Raw genomic sequence first — 18,927 nt, 5'->3', positions numbered from 1 at the left:
TAGGACTCTGGAACAGAACAGAGGAGGCTGTCTGTTCAGAGTGGAGGCAAAAAGATCTACCTGAGGAATGCTCCAACAACAATGTCCAAGAACACATCTCTCTGAAGCATTCATTCACAAACTTGCATTCTGGGCCTGTTCATGGAGTCTGTCACAAGATTGTGCTCGGAGGGAATGCAATTTGCCTGAAGAGTCACTTGTTACTGGATAACTAGAGACCAGACTTCAAGAGACAGTCTGCAAAGAAGACAGGACTTTATGCCCCGTTGCTTGTTGACATACCACATCACTGTGGTACTGTTTGAAAATTTTGACCTGCCCAGCACGAAAGATGGAATGAAAAGATTGCAGAGCCTTCAGCTCCTTTATGTTGATGTAATCTGATCTCTGATGACGAGGCTAGAGACCCTGAACCTTTAGGGAGCCACAGGAAGTACCTCACCCTGTCTGAGGCATCTGCAAAGAGCACCTAGGTGGGAACTGGAGATTAAAAAGGAAACCTCGAGTTGCAACAAACATGATGAGTCTACCAATGCTTGAGACAGTGAAAAGGTTCTGGGAATTCCAGGGGGGGGGCAATGTTGAAGCCACAATGATTTCAGGTACCACTAAAGTTTCCTGATATGGAGACTGGTGAGAGGAAGCATGGGAGTGGTGGAAGCCATGAAACCCAGGACATTGAGAAATTTCCTAGCCATGACGGACACCAGAGGAAGAAGGGACTGGAAAAAGGTTATTGGAGATAGAGCCTTGGGGGTAGGCAGAAATGCCAACATGCGAACTACAGCCAAGGAAAATGTGGTCCTGGGAAGGTGTCAGAAGTGATTTCTGGAGGCTTATGTTGAAACCCAAACACATCAATTATCCAAACTAACTGGGAACTAGGGTAGTTCGGATAATCAAACATATAATTGAACAGGATAAAAAACTTCTAAAATGTTGCTTTTTTCTGCACACAAGAATATACTTTTCAACCATGCAGAGATTCCAATGGACAATAAAGAATATTTTTCACACATGAGCTGGCTACAAGCTCAAAAACATGCTCAAGCAAATACAAATAATGTTTACATATTCAGACTTTATGATTTTTTTTTTTCCTACCTGAAAACATTGGAAGGCTGGTTCTGATAACTGATGTTTCGAATAATCGACATTCAGATAATCGATTCTCTACTGTAGTAATCTTGAGATCCTACAGCAGACTGCTGAGTGAAGGAGCTTGAATAAACAGATTGTCTAGATAAGGAAAAAATCGGAATAACTTGCATCTTGCAAAAAGCAATGACAAGAGCGAGGCATTTATTGAATACCCTTGGGGCAGCAGAGACGGCAAAGGGAAAAGCAGAGAATTGAAAATCAAAGAAAGAGTCAAAGTAAATTTGCTGAAGAAAGGGTGGATGGGGTTGTAAAGGTGTGCACCCTTAAGATCCAGAGAAACCAAAAGGGTCTGCAGAAGAATAAGAGGAAACAATGTATGAAATGATAATATCTGAAAAGGAGCCGTAAGTAAGGTAATCAGCAGGGAAAGATCCAGAAATGGTCACCCTGTACCCACCTGCTGTGGGATGAAAACATTCTGGAAGAAAAACCCTTCCCTACCTGGGTGGGAAACATGGCTTGAATGGTGTCCTGAACCAAAACCGAGTGAAGAACCTCTGGGAAATGAGAGAGCTGCTCCCGAGGTGGTTGAAGAATGCCCAAAAATGGAGGCAGGGACTTCCAAACCATGAAATATCCCCAATGGATAATGGGCAGGACCCAAGAGGCTTTAGTGATTTTTGGCTAATTTGGAACAGACAGGGGAAAGACAGAGGGGATAACGGAACCTGGCCGAGGGAAGGAGGAAAACAAACCATTAAACAAAACCAGGCTTGTCCTGAAAAGAAGGTTTCTGGGAGGCAGAGGACTGCGTGTACTTGGCGGGAGTCATACACCTAGAAAATTTCCTGCCTTTGGGAGGACAGCGGGATTGCCTATGGACAAAGGTAGACTTGAAAGGATAGTTTCTCTGAAATATAAGAATGGGAGAAACAAATATATGTCTCAGCTCCTGCAAGGCTTTGCCCTTGTCTTGGAGGGAGTTGAAAAGGCCAGCAGCAGCAGATACAAAAAGACTTTTATTATTTAAAGCAGCATCCGAAAGTTTGGCTTTAATATTATTAGGCAAAGCCTGAATCAAAGCCAAGAATAACATCTCATAACTGAACCAAAGAAAGCAGCCATGGAAAAGGCATCAGTTGCATCATAGCTGCATTTGAATGAATGGCAAGCAACTTGTGAAGTGGAGTCCAGCAAGGAAAGGGCCGAAGCCTTCCCCTCTGAGTCACGAAGGTCAAAGACTATCTTAGAAACATGACAAAGGACAGAGAAAACACACCTGGTCATATGGGTCTGGTAGTTAATGGCCCAAAAAGACAAAGAGGCGGCAATGTAAACTTTCTTGCCCAACCTTTCCATGGCCCTATCCTTATCAGAAGGCAACAACTTGGATGGCTTATCAGAAGAGACTGACACTACAGAAGGGTCAGCAGAAGGGCATTTATATGGAAATTTGCACTCCTTAGGCACTTTACAGAAGTATCTGGCTTCTTAAGTGCAGGAGACCGAGAGTCAGGGGCTACAGAAGAGGCTGCAAATGTATCCAAAAGGGCAGCTCTAACAGAAGATGGTTTGGGAGACTACATCTGTAGCTCATATATTTTCTTTGAGTATCATAAACGTAAGAATCACATTTAAAATAGTCCATCATATGGGCAATGGTGTACCCAAAGTGGAGGTCTTCCAAAGGGGAGTATGGAGGAATCCTCCTACTCTGAACCGTAGTCTAAGGGGGAAGGAATTTGGGAAGAATAAGGGATTTTCCCCTGGGGTCCAGATCTTCATCCGAGGAATCCAGTTCCCTAGGCCTTTTGAGTGGAGAAGAAGACAAAGAAGGAGCAGGAACACAGACCCCTTGAGGTGGCTTAAAGGCCATCAAAACATTAAGTAAATCCTGAGCGAATTCCTGCAATTCATACTGGGGATCCATCATAGTAGGGGAAATACGCTTTATCTTCTTTTTTTTTTTTTCCTCTCCCTGTAGGATGTCAGCTCTAAACACACTGAGGGTCAGACCCCTAATGTCATTCTATTATGGTAGTAAGAATCTCCTCTCTCACTAAGATACAAGAAATTCCCCTAGTTCCTTTGATATAATCAGCTGAGGTTCCCCTACGACATAAGGCACTGACATTTGCAAAGAAGTCGGATCCATGCTGGCCTCAGGCAGGTTGTGCCAGAGGAATCCAAAGCAAGCACCAATGGTCCTCTGGGCTTTCACTAGCCTCGAGAGAGAGACGTCCAGGGGAGGCTGGACAGCAGCCAGATCAGGTCTAACTTTTTTGACTTACTTCTTGACAAATGGCTGGCTCTCAGGATGGGAAGATTCCACCATCAGCACCTTGAGATAAAAACTTGAAACTGTGGTTCTCCAGGTATATGAATAAGTACAGCCTAAGGCACAAACGTCTGACAGACACAATACTGTGTATGATTGGGAGAAGCACTCAGGCATTGACTGCGATGGTCTTTATGGGGAATCTGCCTCCCACACTGACATTTTCCCTTCCTAGATGACATGAGCGTATCCATAACAATAAGTAAAGGAAGAAAAGAAACCCAAGTGGGGCATTTAAAGGGCGTTCAGATCGAAAGTTCATAATGGCATTTGGACTGACAGCAAAGAGTTCTGATTATCTGTCCGTACATCACCTTTATGTCCTACGTCATGCATGGGGAGCATACGTACGATGTACAATGCCTACAACAGCTATAGGCTTTGGTATACTTTCTGGCTGATGGGCTATTCTTAGCAGGAGATCCCTTAGGTGAAGAATACTGCAACAGTGATAATGGAAGCACATCAAGAGGCTCTTTTATGTATGAACATGCTTTTTACAGCATTAGACACATGCTGAGCATTAGTGACCATTTTAAACATGCTCAAGAGAATAACTACTTTCTCCTCATAGAAAAGGCACTTAACAGCTGAAGCAGTTCACAACCCACAAGACATTATTAAATAAGCTTTTATGAAGATGATGAAAAACAAAGGCTATGTACTTAACGTAATGCTAGATCCATGTTTTATTCTGTCTATCTCAACTCATGTGTATGTCGGCAACAGTTCCTCTGTGTTTGTCCAGCTATATAGAGTGCTCAACTTATGCCATTTATATGGAAAAATAACTGGTAATGTCAACAAAATACGGTCGGTATAAATAAGACACGGCTCCGGATAGGTCCATTGTGGTCAACTGAGAACCTGACATGGTGACAATCTGGATGCTGGACAGAGAGGAAAGTTTGAAACAGATGGAAGAAGGCAACACTGATCTAGCATTATGTTAAGTATCTAATTTCTGTATATGATGTCTTTTCCATCTGTCTCAACTCATGGGACATAGTCCCCAGTTAACTGGGAAGACTTATGGAAGAATATGCCAGAGTGCTCCAGAGTGGCTTATCATTGGGTAAAATCAAACCTTAGTGGTTTTGCTGAGAATGGGGTCCACCACATCTTGTTCTTTCCAAGTTGCTGGGACATTAACTCTATCAAATTTGTATGGAGGAGAGACTTCCCAGGAAGTAGATGGGCCAGCTTCAAAGACCTCAAAAAACAAATACTCCACCCTAGGAAGGGACACTGGTAGACCAGCCAATCCCACCTTTTGCCTAAGAAATTCAACAATGTCTCCAAAGGTGACATCATACAGGGGTACCCATGGGGACCCTTCTCCCTCAAAGTCAGATTCCAGTGCAAATTCAAATGCTTTTTTCATTAATGCTTTCTGTGCCATGGGGAAGGGGAGGGATGGATGAGCTCTGTCAAGGCTAGATGGAACTGGGTGCCTTGAAGGGATAGGATGATGCTAAATCGAAATTCCATAAACCAGAGAGGGTGAGGAGTGTTACTGATTTGGGGCATGCCAGACAGAAAAGTGGGGAATTCCACTTCTGCCTGTACACATTTTGAATGATGTTCTGTAACAAGTTGTATGATATTAGCACCTTCACCTTTGTAGAAGGATAAGTAAATCTTCCTGGTATGGGGTTGGCCGAGGTGGAAGGAAGTGGGACAGAAGACAAGGAGATAGTTGTAAGACAGATTATGTCACTACAAGATCCTCTTGATCATTTTAAAGTCTGTCTTAGGCTTGTCCTGCAACTGTTTATTAGAGAATGTATTGCTTTGGTGAGATGCTTTCTTTAGAACTTTGGTATGTGGAGAGAAAAATGTTGACTGAAATTTTGCATACAATTTCTTGATGTCTTGCAATTTTTGGTAAATTTCAGCAGAAGCTGGTTTGAACAGATGGCTCTTGTCTAGAGGGGCATTCAAAAGTTTAGCCTTATCATAATTTGGCAAGGAGAGACAAATCCAGCAGCTGCTGCTTTGGAAGAGGCATCAGCAGTGATATAACCACATTTTACAGACTATTTTATACTTGTGCAGCTGAACTGAGTATATTTTGCAAAACAGTCTTGTTGTCAGAGTCATGGATTTCAGAATTATTACCATTCATGGTATAAAATAATAGTCAACAAATATCCAGTCAAACAGGTTTGGTCATTTATAGCATAGAAGGAAACAGTAACAGAGGTATACACTTTCCCCACACCTATCCATATTCCTTCGGTCTTTGTCATTTCTTAGTGCATTAGTACATGTTAGTGGCTTTACCAGATTTCACTGAAACTGGATCAAAGATGGAATCCCTGTACATATATCTGTGATTGGGTTTTTAGGTGCATTACACTATCACTCAGGTGCTACAGATGCAGACAAGAAAGTATCTTGAAATGCATAATGCATCCAGTGGAAAAAGAGCAGTTCAGGCATATCCATGTTCAAAAAGTCATATTTTTTTTTTTTGAATGTCTGAAACTTGTCTCCAGTCCCAATTAAAATGCTGCATCATCTTTAGAAAAATCTCACCAAAAGACAAATCCTTGACAGGAGTGTCAGAAGATAAGCGTTTCTTCATTTTCTACCTCACATCTAGTATTTCCTCCTCTTCAGAAGAGGTGCCTCTCTTTTCTGAGAAATGGGAGGAGGAGGACATAAAACAGGAGTAGGCTTCAAAGACATAATACGTTTCCAAAAGCACTTGGGAAGAGTTGCACCACTACTGTTAATGGTCAAAAAGAGGAGGAAAAGAAACATGATGTCTTCTATTTCCTCTTTCCTGTGATATGTGCGGATATGACACGAGAAGCAGCAGACCACTGACGTAACTCAGAGAATCCAGAATATCCTCTCAAAAGAGAACCCGTGCTTTACCATCTGGTCCCACAGAAATAATCTGCTGTTTCTCCTTCATGACCTTGCCAGCCACCTTGTTACTTGGATGGGCTGTGACAAAAGTCCTATGCCTAATCAGCCTTTGGGAAGGTTTTAGCAATCGGAGCAAGGCAAGTCATCAAACAATCTGCAGACCACCATCCAAACAAAGTGCATATTCATTAGGCTACATAAAGTACAGCTGTGTAAATAAAGTTACCATAAATAAAAGTTATGTACTTACCATTAACAAAGAGCCGTGCTAGCTATTTTTCTCCAGTTCAACCTGTGGGTTATCAGATCCAACTTGGATCAGAGACAGGCTATTTACAAAGACTTCAGCCTCCAAGCTCTGTCACCTCTACCCATAGTATGTTTCACTTTACTGAGTTACCTCAGAGCGAGTTTGCCACTCTACAAAAAATCCTGACTGTCAACTGTAAGACCATACACCAAAGACTTTAGAAAGATGACAGGGAGGCAGAAACCTCAACAATTCGGTAGTCCAATGTCCAGGAAAAAAACAATACAGAAGGTAGGAAGGAGGAAGGGACAGTTGAACTGGACAGAAACCAACATGGATCGTAATGGCAAGCACATAACTTTCATATCTGATGTAGTCTTTTCCATCTGGGTTCAACCTGTGGGACAGAACTCCCAGCTGCGTTTCACCCCAGGTAGGTTTCTACAACAGCAGATTTCACAATATGGTGGAACCAAAGGTGGCTCTAGACCTTGAGTGAATATCCAACTTGCAGTGAGAAACAAAGGTGTGTGAACCCACCCAAGTAGCTGCAGCACAAATGCCATCAATTACAACTCTTAAGAAAACTGTGGAGACAGCCACAAGCTTTAGTAGAGTCACTCTTCAGTTTCCGAGATAAAGCCATTGCTTTCAGACCATCATAATGAAATGCAATTGGAAAGCCACTTAGATAAGGTAAACTTAGACAATAGCTTTCTCAACCAGACCTTTGAAAAAGAAACAGCTGTTTAGACTTCCTAAAGTTGTACCTAAATAAAACCTCAGTTCCCTGTGAACGTTAAGACAATACAAGTATTCTCCTTTGTTTGAAAATTTGATGAAAAACAAGGGCAAATAAATGGCCTGATTCAAGATGGTTCCTGATGCCACCTTAGACAAGAAAGCAGGATCCTTTCTGAGAGACGTCCTGTTTTTGTGAAAGACCAGATATGGAGACACCAAGGATAAAGCCTGCAACTGTGCTACACACCTGGCTGAAGTAACAGCCACCAGGTAGAGAGTCTTCTGAGAACACAACTTCAAAGAAACTGTCAGTGAGGGTTCAAACAGGAGGTCCAGTAAGAATGTGAAGCATAAAAGGCAAATCCCGAGGAGGAACAGGGTTCTCCCCCATTTGTTCAGATACCAAACAACCAACATATTGAATGTCCACACTGAAATCCCATCATTGGCGAGGAAGTCCTGAAAAGCCTGCAATGCAAGGACTGCTCTCATCTCTAAGACAGTGATGTGAATACTGACCTCAAACACAATGTCCCTTGGACTGTCTTCCATGTTAAGTGCCTCCCCCACCAGAGAAGTAAGGTTTCCTTTGTGACCATGCCCTGTGTGTGTGTGTGTGTGTGTGTGTGTGTGTGTGTGTGTGTGTGTGGGGTGGGGGGGGGGGGTCAAATGATCTCCCAGTCAATACTTGAGGAGACTCAGTCACCACTTAATTTGACTTTGACATATTTCCTTCAAAATGATAGAAAAATCCATGGGGTGGATCAACCACTGCATCACCAATGTCTACTACGGTATTGTCATATGGAATGTCTACAGTGAGACTAAGCAAACTGCTGCAGCCATGAGACCTAAGAGCCTAAGAATCAGGGAAGCCGAAGGCTTTCTGTAAGACAGGAGGAGAATGGCCTGAGTACAAAGGGCAGACACTCTTGTGTGCTCGAAGTCTTGCAATACGAGCTTCTGTGTTTAACGGACAGGCTATCTGAACTATCTGAAGGCTGGACTTTTGAGAATTTACATTGATTCCCAAAGAAAGACAACTGGGGGCAAGGAACCCTGGCCCTGACTAAAGATGCTCCAATGAAGACTGTGAGAAACCAAATGTCCAGGTAAGAAAAGAACTGGAAAATAGGCTGCCATGAAAACACCCAAGGGTGGTGGTGAAAACAAAGGGCAGCGCCCTGAACTGATAATGATTCGCAACCAGCACCGATATCTCCTGGACAACACTGTTATTTTTATATGATGGTAGGAGTCCTTGAAGACTGATAGAGCACATCCAGTCATCCTTCCTCAAAATTGTAAAATGGACTGCACTGTGACCATCTAGAACTTACTCCGTTTTACAAAGTGATTCAACTTGCTTAAATCCAAAATTAGTCTGGGATACTTGTTCTTCTTTAGAACCAAAAAGAACCTGGAATTGATCCCAAATTCACATTGGTATGATGGGACCTCTTGGGTGACTTGATTTAACAGCTTTTGAATCTCCATAGCAGCATTCCTTCTCTGAAAGGGTGGTATGTCCGGAATGTTTTTGGCGTTTTTTTTATTTTTTGGAAAAAAAAAATAGAATCTTGTAAACTCTGAGTAAGCCTCTTAACACCCATGCATCCGAGGTGATGGCCTCCCAAGATTCCTGGTGTACAGCCAAGCGATCCCTGACTGTCTCCAGAGCAGGACAGTTAGGCAACACTTCACGAATGCTTCAAAGGCATCCCATAAAAGGCTCTGTGAAAGCCCTGGTTCTACAGACCACCACTGCAGCACAGGTGTCATCCATTTTGGTTACCCACCCCTCATCACAATAAGGGGAACTCTTCCGAACAGCATACCAGAGAGACAGCTGCACTTTACTAAGGAAGAGACATTTGCCTCCCGTTCTGGTTCCTCAAGAAGGTCCACTGAGAAGTGCAAAACACTCTCCAAAATTAGGCAGCGTCTTTCCATCTTACTTGCTCCTGGTCAACGTATATTTAATCTACGGCCCAAAGACTGAACAGCCATCAAAAGAAGCATTAATAAAGGATGCCTTCCAAGTGTGGCATTACTTGGTAATGCTGGCTGCAGCTTGTGATGTGTCTATAGCTGAGTTGGAATACAGACATATTAGAAATACATTACAATATGGACAACTGTGTCTCCAGAGTCTTTGGAGACTCTGGCTCCTGTTGAGCCTTAACCACTCTTGACACTTCAGACACAACTTCCCATTGAGGCCTTGTCAAATAGGCAATTTAGTGCTCTCAGTGCATTATGGTGGCTGATGTGTAGGAAACGCTTCCCTAACTGGTCCAATGCCCTAGAAAAATAAGTTATGTACTTATCATAACGTTCCATCTGTGTTGTCCATTTCCATTTATCCTTGACATATGTTTTTTTTTTCTGACATCAGAACAGACTCAGACGTTTCTACAGCTAGCTCAAGCCAAAGCTTCACCTCTACCCACAATCCCTCTCTCTATTACCTTAGATCGAGTTTGCAGATTAGAAAGAAAAGGTTATAGATTAGGAAGCCTTAATGGAGACCATATCTGTTATGCCCTAAAGATTACAATAAGCTGAGAATACAAAGTCCATTCCACCAAAACATCTTCAAAGGCTGGAGGATGGAGGGAAGGGAGTCAAGGATAAATTAAAATAGACAACACAGATGCACTGTTATGGTAAGTACATAACTTATTTACCTGATGTTGTCAATTTTCATTTTATCCTTGATATATGAGGCAATGTCCCCTTAGATCTGGGGAGGATTCACAGAAGGATATTTCTGAGCACCATTGAACCAAAAGATGCTCTTCCCCTAGAGACCAAATCCAATTTGTAGTGTGCAATAAAGGTATGAAGAGAAGCCCAAGTCATCCAAGAAGCTCTTGATTGGAAAACTGTTGAAGTGGCTACAGACTTTGTAGAATGTGCCTTAATAGTCCTTGGCAAATCAATTTTCTTTTTATTATAGATGAAGGATATTCTTGAGCCATCTGGCTAAGGTCACTTTGCTGTCTGGTTTACCAAACCATGCACTGGAAAAAGGAAACAAATAAATGATCAGATTTTCTTATGTCTCTTGTTCTGTGAAGACAAAAGCATAATTGTATGTGAATGTCCAACAAATGTAACAAATATGTACTCACCATAACATTTGATGTATGTAGTCCATCTCGCCTCACATTCTTACCCGTGGGTTCGGAGCCGAACCTCGGCTCCAACTCGGCCATACTCTAGCTCAAAGTCTTCAATTGGCTCGTGGCCAAGAGGTATCCCATGCTGCAATGCGCCTATTCCCCAGATCTTGTTTGCAGTGAGCTCACACACACACACACACACACACACACACACACACACAAGCATGTTGAGAGGAAGAACCAACTCAACATATCAAGAAGGAGTGCTGAAAACAGAAACTTCACCTTTAGGTCCTCCAGGAGGGGGTAGGTGGGTGGGTTAGTAAGAATGTGAGGAGAGATGGACTACATACATCGAACGTTACGGTGAGTACATAACTTCTTGATGTTATGCAGTCCAATCTCGCCTACATTCTTACCTGTGGGACAGCGTCCCTAGCACCTAGACCTTGGGCGGCTCACTGGAAAATACTCCTGAGCACTGTGGAACCAAATGAGGATCTGCCCCTTGATGCTGTTTGTCTTTTCGGCTTTTCCCCGGTAAGGGGTCGCCACAGCAGAACTCCGGTCCGCTAATGATTGGCAGTCGATTTTTATGGTGCCGAGTTGCCAGCCCAACGCCCAACCTTCAGCGAAGGCACACCCATTCACGCATGTCTTTCGGAGGCCACTCGACCATGGGGAGGACATGCAGACTCCACACAGAAAGCACTCCCTGCACACTAGCTGAGAATCGAACGGGAGAACCTCTTGCTGTGAGGCAACAACGCAACCGCTGCACCACCGCGGATACAGATCTGCCCCTTGATACCAGATCCAATTTGTAATGACTAATAAAGGTGTGAGGAGATGCCCAAGTAGCTCCAGCACAAATATCATCCATAGACATCCTAGCCTGAAAGGCAGTAGAAGTAGACACGGAACGCATAGAGTGAGCCTTTACCTTAAAGGGTAATTCCTTGCCATTTGAAGAATAGATGAAGGAAATGTAGCTAGAAATCCATCTGGACAGAGTTATTTTGGAAACTGAAGTCCCTAGTCTGTTGTCTGAAAACGAGACAGAGTTGATCAGCTTTCCTAAAATCTTTTGTTCTATGTAAATAGAAACATAATTGTCTGTGGACATCTAGCTGATGAAACTTAAATTCTGCCTTGTTACAGAATTCAGGGAAAAACACAGGCAACTCAATAGACTGGTTGAGATTGACCACTAAAGCAACCTTAGGCATAAAGGAAGGATTAGTTCTTAGCGAAACCCTATCCTTGTGAAATATCAAGGGGGCCAGACTGATAAAGCTTGGAGTTCAGAGACCCGCATAGCCAAAGTGATGGCTATCAAAAAGAGTGCCTTCCAGGAAAAAAATTTAATGTCACAGGTCGCCACGGTCTCAAAAGGAGGTGAGGTAAGCTGCTGTAGCACAAAATTAAGGTCCCATGGCATAACGGGATCAAAGATCGGAGGTCGAAGTAGCATAGTCCCTTTGAGAAAAAGCCCTACAAGGTCTGTGCACCATTAGAGTGGGTTCATTAGCAACATAAAAAGTAGAAATGGCTGCCAACTGTACTTTGATAGTTGCCGCAGCAGATCCCTGACTAAACAGCTGAGATAGAAACTCTAAAACTGATGAGATGGGAGCTGTATAGGGATCAATCTGTCTTTCATGAGCCCAAACAGAGAATCTCTTCCACTTACTGTGATAAATCTTCCTAGTAGAAGGCTTGTGGGAGGAAGACAGAATATGATTCATCTCCGGTGAAAAATCATGAAGCCTGACTAGGGAAGGAATTGGAGCAGCCATGCTGTCAACCTGAGCTTTTTGATGGAGGAGTGGAACTGCCCTGACATATGAGTCAACAGATCCGGCTCTGGGTCCAGAATCCATGGCTCGTCCATTAGATAAGGGTGAAGAAAAGGAAACCAGATCTGACGAGGCCAGTGTGGAGCAATCAGTATCATTTTACTTCCCAAAGACTGTGCTTTCTGAATAACCTTCGTTATCAGGGGAATTGGAGGAAAGGCATAGAGAAGACCAGAGGGCCAATCATGAACAAGAGCGTCCCTAGGTGTTTCCCCTTCCGGGGGAATAAGGGTGAAGTAGCTGCTGCATTTGGCATTGAGGGGGCAGGCAAATAGATCGCACCAAGGCTGACCCCATCTGCAGAAAATCCATTCCGCCACCTGTTTGTTCAGGGACCACTTGTGAGGCATCAGAATAGCTCTGCTCAGCCTGTCGGCAATCAAGTTGGACTTCCCCGGAATGTGCATTGCCACTAGAAAGTGCTGGGAAGATACTGCCCACTGCCACACTTGAAGAACCTCTCTGCAAAGGAGATACGACCTGGTTCCTCCCTGTTTGTTCAGATACCAGACCACTGACATGTCCGAGTGGGTTGCAACTGTCCCAAGAGGAAGAAAGCTTTGAAGTGCTTGCAATGCTAATAGCACCGCTCTCATCCTAAGACATTGATATGCAAATGGATCTCACGTTCCTGCCACTTGCCTTGGACAGTCCTGCCGAGATAATGCCCCCCCCCCACCTGATCTGGGAGGCATCTGCGGTCACAATGGCAATCGGAGGAGGAAGAACGAAAGGCATACCAGTGTTGAGATTGCTGGTCTGAAGCAACCAGTGCAGATCCTGCTTGCACCTGCCGGTTATTACAATAAGGTGGGAGAGTGGAAGGTGCTGAAGAGACCACTGGGCAAAAAGTAGCCACTAAAGAATCCTCATGTGAAGTCTTGCAAGAGGGACTAGCATAATCGTGGCAGCCATGGCACCTAACAGCTGGAGGACCACTTTTGCCTTGACCTTCTTCAGTGGTAGTAGAGCATAGACTTGTTGCTGTAAAACCTGAATTCTCTCTTCAGGCAGGAAAACCCTCATGAGCACTGTGTCTAATTCAGCGCCGATAAAGGTGACACACTGTGAAGGCAACAATGCAGACTTTTCCCAATTCAAGGTGATTCTCAGACTGTGGCACAGTGCAATAGTGGCGTCCCTGGTCTGTAGTAGTAGATGCCTGGTGGTGGCAGACAGGTGCCAGTCATCCAGGCATGGAAACACTTGGAATCCCAGACGTCTCAAGTGAGCCGTTACCACTACCATGCATTTGGTAAACACCCTGGGGGCTGTGGTGAGACCAAAGGGCAGGGAGCGGAACTTAAAATGACTGTCTCCCAGCCGGAAGCATAGGTGACTTCTGGATGCCCTGTCCATTTTTATATGGTCGTAAGCATCCTTGAGGTTGATGGAGCACATCCACACATCTTTCCCTAATAGGAGAATTGACTGTAACATGACCATGCGGAACTTGGACTTCTCTACATGAAGGTTCAAATGGCTGAGATCCAAAATGGGTCTCAGGTCCCCTGTTCTTTTTGGCACCAAAAAGAATCTGGAGTAAGTCCCTAATCCTACTTGGTCTGAGGGAATGGGCTGGATGGCTCCTTTTAACAGCAACTTTTGAACTTCTAAGGTTGCGGAATCCCTTTGACAGGGTGGGACGTCTGGGATTCTTTTGTTTGGAGGAGGAGATGAAAGAAATGTAATATGATAACCTCTGGAGATTATCTCTAATACCCACTCGTCTTGGGTGATGTCTCGCCAGGCTTCTGGGTATAAAGAAATGCAACCCCCGACTGGCTCCAGAGACGCACAGTCGGGCCTCCTCTCAGGAGTACTGGTAGGGAGAGTCACAAAAGGAATCGCGGTCCCCCTGGTTACTCGGGCCTCCTCTGCCTCTAGGGCGGCATCTACCTGAATTTCCACCCCCTCCTCTGCCTCTGGAGGGGGAATCTCTCTGTGTGTCATGAAAAAACCTCTGCGATTTTCTGAACCACATTTTCCCACCCTTCTGGCCCTTGGGATAAGGTCTAGAAGGCATGGAAAAGCAGACTCCCACGGCAGACAGGGTTTTTCCTTCCTGCTCGCACCTAGTGAGAGTATCCTTCACCTTGGTTCCAAATAAGGATGAACTATCTAAGGGCGCATTGGTGAAGGTAGACGAAGGCCTCCGCGAAGTTGCACAGGCGCATCCAGGAGTGTCTCCTAAGAGAGACTCCGGAACCCGCAGCCCTGCTCGTTCCATTGGCTGGGTATGAGATTAGCCACATGGAGGAGTTGGTAATAGAATTTAGGGTAGACATCTGAGCACTGACTTAATGAGCCACCGTATCAGAAACATTACCCTGTAGAGAATCTCCCAACTCCTTTAGGAGATCTCGTTGGAGCCCTGTAAAATGCGATAAGTAATTCAGCGACCGCAGTGTAAAAGCCGCTGAAGAGAAAACAAACTTCCCATACTTGTCCATAGCCCTGGACTCCTTGTTAGGGGGATGGACGGTAGATGAAGTTTCTGCAAGTTCCTTCTTGATGGCTGCTGCCACCACCATAGCATCTACTGGAATGCCTTTTGTAAGAAATTCTCTATCAGGGGGAGCGGACAAAAACTTGTTGGGTCTCCTAGGGACCGGTTCCACAGTGTCCAGAGTTTTTCACACCATTTGACAAACGAGGTCCAGGAGCTCATCGAACAGGGGAGAAACCCAAGAGGTGGAGGGTTGGGAAACAAAGGCCTTCAGGAACACCGACTCCCTCTCAGAAGGGGCTTTAGATGGACAGTCACCGCTCTGTCTCAGTATTTCCAAGATATATGAAAAAGAGATCGTCAGAAGATGACTTAGGGAACCCCTCTGACTCCACCAGGTCAGTATCAGATGTGAGGGACTCATCTTGAGAGTCAATGTGTTTCCTCTTGCACACACTCTTTCTGGTGGCTCCTCAGGTAAAAACACCGGGGAGGCCTCAGAAAGCAGGGGACCACTCATGGAGGTATCCCTAAGGCCTTATGTCTCCGCTATCCCTAGACAGAGGGTGATCTGATACTGATATCGGTGCTGGAGGGGGAAGAGTATCGGTACTGCAGGATGCACCTGACGACCTGGCCAGCACACTCCTCATGACCTCAAAAGCTGATCCCCCCCGGCTCTGAAGGTTGACTAACTGCAGAAGACAGCCTCGGAGCAGAGGAAACAAGGTCCAAAGCCGATGTCGGGTCCATGCTCACCCGAGCCTAAGCGCCAAGAGGAAGGCTCGGAGCCGAAGAAGATCGACCCGATACCTCTCTCTCAGCTCTGACCGGCAAGCTGTGAATCCTGGACCCCATGGACTGCATCGACGGGGTCGGAGCGGAGATCGGAGCCGAGATGCCAGAAGGGGCAACTGGAACCGATCTCGAGGCATCAGATGGAACCAACAGCTCTGGCTATGAAGAATGGTCCAGAGGAGGAAAACCCAAAGATGAAGGGAGGATGGGCTCCAGAGCCGATTGGGCCGGAGCTGAAAGCAATTTAGCCAGCACCGATGACTGGAGAAGTTTCTTCACCACTCTATCGACATCGGAAAGTGTCCTGGAGGATCTGGAGGACATGGTCGGGGATCTGGATCTCCCTATAGAGGGAGACCTACGAGTCGGGGAGACTGGTCGAAAAACTGGAGACTGGCTCCGAACTGACAAATCTGACCTCGGCTCCAATAAACCTGGAGCCGATGTAGACATCATCGAAGCACGGTCTTCTGTCGGCTCCGAAGCCAGTGGAGCTGAAGAAGCAATAGTAGTCTTAATTTTCTCTGGTGGCTCCTAGGAGACTGACGGAGCCGGAGAGCACTTCTTAGATGACTTTTTATCCAACTTTTTGTCTGATTTGGAAGAAGACTTGGAACTGGAGGATCTCTCCAAATCCTCTTCAAAAGAAGGTTTCAGCAATCCTCTTATAAAATTAGCTGGGGGTTGAAAGCGTGACAGAATAAGCAGGATTCCTGTAAATGAATAGCTCCCAAGCAATACACACACAGACACACACAAACACAGAGTGCCCATCCATCAAAGACATTTTGTTGTTACACTTAACATACTTTTTGAAGCCCAAAGGCCTGTGCTCTTTAGACTCCTTAGACATGTTTAGAGAAGAACACACACACAGAGAAAAACGGTACGGGCACCTTCACCACAGAAAACAAAGAAGCGCGGGAAACTAGAGTCTCTAACTCAAATGGCCTAGAGATGGCGAGGTAACCACAGGGAAGACTAGGTCCTTTAAGTTAAACGGGCCTAGCCCAGGAAAAAAACAGGGGATACAACAAGCAGTCTCACCACAAGAAAAAATGCTGCCAAGGGGGATTAACCTGTTACACAATCAGAGCAAGGACAACAGAAAAAAAAAAAACAGGGGAGGACTAGGTCCTCTAACGGAAACAGGCCTAGCCCGTAAACACCAGGTAAACAGGATACTAGAAAAGTTCGCTAAACTGCTAGAAGTAAAAAACACACACACACCAGCTATTAAAATAGCTTTTGGAGCTACTAAATTGAACAAATAGTAGAAAATCTGTACTTAGCCACGGCCAAGAGCGAGACCACGTCCGAGTTGTACAAGCGGCAAACGAGATCTGGGGAATAGGCGCATTGCAGCATGGGATACCTCTTAGCCATGAGCCATCTGAAGACTTCGAGCTAGAATATGACCAAGTCGGAGCCGAGGTTCGGCTCCGAACCCACGAGTAAGAATGTAAGTAAGATTGGACTACATAACATACAGTATCCACCTTTGTTAAAAAACTTGGGAAAGAATACTGGTAAATTAACAGTCTGACTGATATTACACTCAGACACTTCCTTTAGTAGAAAGGTGGGGTTTGTCCGTAAGGAAACTCTGTCTTTATGAAAAATCAGATAAGGCAGTCTACATGATAAGGCTTGGAGTTCTGAAATCCTTCTGGCAGAGGTTATTGCCATCACAAATAATGTATTCCATGATAAATACTTCAGATCACAGTCTGTGGATGCTTCAAATGATTGGTAATCAAAATCTGGTCTGACATGGGTTGGAATAGCATTGACCATTGAGATGCCAGCAGTCACTGTAGAATTCTTTTTTGATATCTGGCAAGGGGAACTAGAGTTATTATCACTACCATAGAACTTAGGGCCTGTAAAATTATGCAAGCAGATACCTCCTTGCTGTGAATTATCTTTTGAACCTGGGCTATGGTCTCACTGTGGGAAAGGATGCTACAGTTGAAGCCGTAGTAGTTTTGCATACACAAAATGAAAGCACTTATCTTATTAAAGTCTACTATTAACGTTCTACTTTAATAGTAAACTGCTGATAACTGCATTTTTTCATCTGGCTATTGCTCCTTGATCCCAGTGCCGTGTATTTTTATCTTTGGTTTGTTTAGTGTTTGGACTTTATTCTGTGGATATGCTACAGTTGTACTCAGCACTTGCCCTTATAAATTCTAAGCTGGAGGCAGCTGAGATTTTTTTGTGATTTATAGTTATTCCTAGGTATGCACAGGTGTTGAGAACGTAATCCCTTGTCTCTATTAATCGGTGCTTGGTTGGAAAGGAAACACCCGGAATCTTTGCGGTCTTAAGTGAGCTGCTACTACTGCCATAACATTTGGTGAGCACCCTGGGGTCTGTGGTGAGACCAGAGAGTAGCACTCTGAATTAGTAATGTCTGGCTCCCAGCAGGAAGCGGAGGAACTTTCTGGAGCGCTTGTCCATTTTTATGTGGTAATACACATCTTGAAGATCGATCGAGCATATCCATTCAATTTTGCATAAAAACATAAGAATGGACTGTACCATGACCTTCTGGAATTTTGTTTGTCGAACCGATTTGTTCAACACATTGTGATCCGAAATTGGTCTCCAGTCCCCTGTATTTTTTGGCACTAAAAAGGTCTGGTCTGTTGGAACTTCTTGGATGACTCTTATCTAGAAGTTTTTGAATTTCTAGAACTGCTGGTTCCCTGTGACTGTGTGGAACACAAGGGATTTTTTTTGCATACGGGGATAAGGGGAAAAGGGTATGGTATGACCTCTGGAAATAATCCGCTGCACCCAAGAATATATTTCTATATTTAGCCTGCGTTTTGGTGGAAGGATAAGCATCCCCCGGCTGCCTCCAGAGGAAGACAACTGGGCCTCCTTTCAGGAACGCTGAAAGGGCTTACCCAGGAAGGAGTCCCTGAAGCCCTGGTTCTGCAGTCCACCTTTGCCGTGTGGACATCTGCCATTGTGGTTCCCCCTCTGTCCCTGGGGGAACTGACTCTGTGCATGTCTTGGAAAAGCCTTGGGACTTTTTGAACCACATTTTTTTCACTACTTCTCTGATTCCTTGAAAAAGATCTTAGTGGACTGGAAAAACGAATGACCATGGCAGAAAGTGTTTAACCATCCATCTCACACCTTGATAATATCCGTTTGTCACAGCAAATACAGATGAGCTGTCAAAAAGAGCATTGATGAATAAAGACTTAACTCCACAAAGTCACATCCAGGTGTGTCTCCTAATCGTTATGCCTGAACCCACCATACTGGTGGTCCCTTCAGCTGCATGCGCAACGAGCCTCATGGACGAGTTTGACAGACTCCAGGGTGGCCAACTGGGACGCAACCTTTTCTTTTACTCCCTC

The 18,927-nt window shown here is 44.7% G+C and overlaps 1 protein-coding gene across 1 annotated transcript in view; it reads right to left on the bottom strand.

Moving 5' to 3' along the window:
- PIWIL2 (piwi like RNA-mediated gene silencing 2) overlaps positions 1–18,927 on the bottom strand; it is a 2,846,460-nt gene that overhangs the window by 1,528,573 nt on the left and 1,298,960 nt on the right. The window lies entirely within an intron of this gene.

This window comes from Protopterus annectens, chromosome 9.part0 (assembly GCF_019279795.1).
Source record: "Protopterus annectens isolate FY-2018-M chromosome 9.part0, PAN1.0, whole genome shotgun sequence".
Classification (NCBI taxonomy): domain Eukaryota; kingdom Metazoa; phylum Chordata; order Ceratodontiformes; family Protopteridae; genus Protopterus; species Protopterus annectens.
This window is presented reverse-complemented; position numbering and strand designations above follow the sequence as displayed.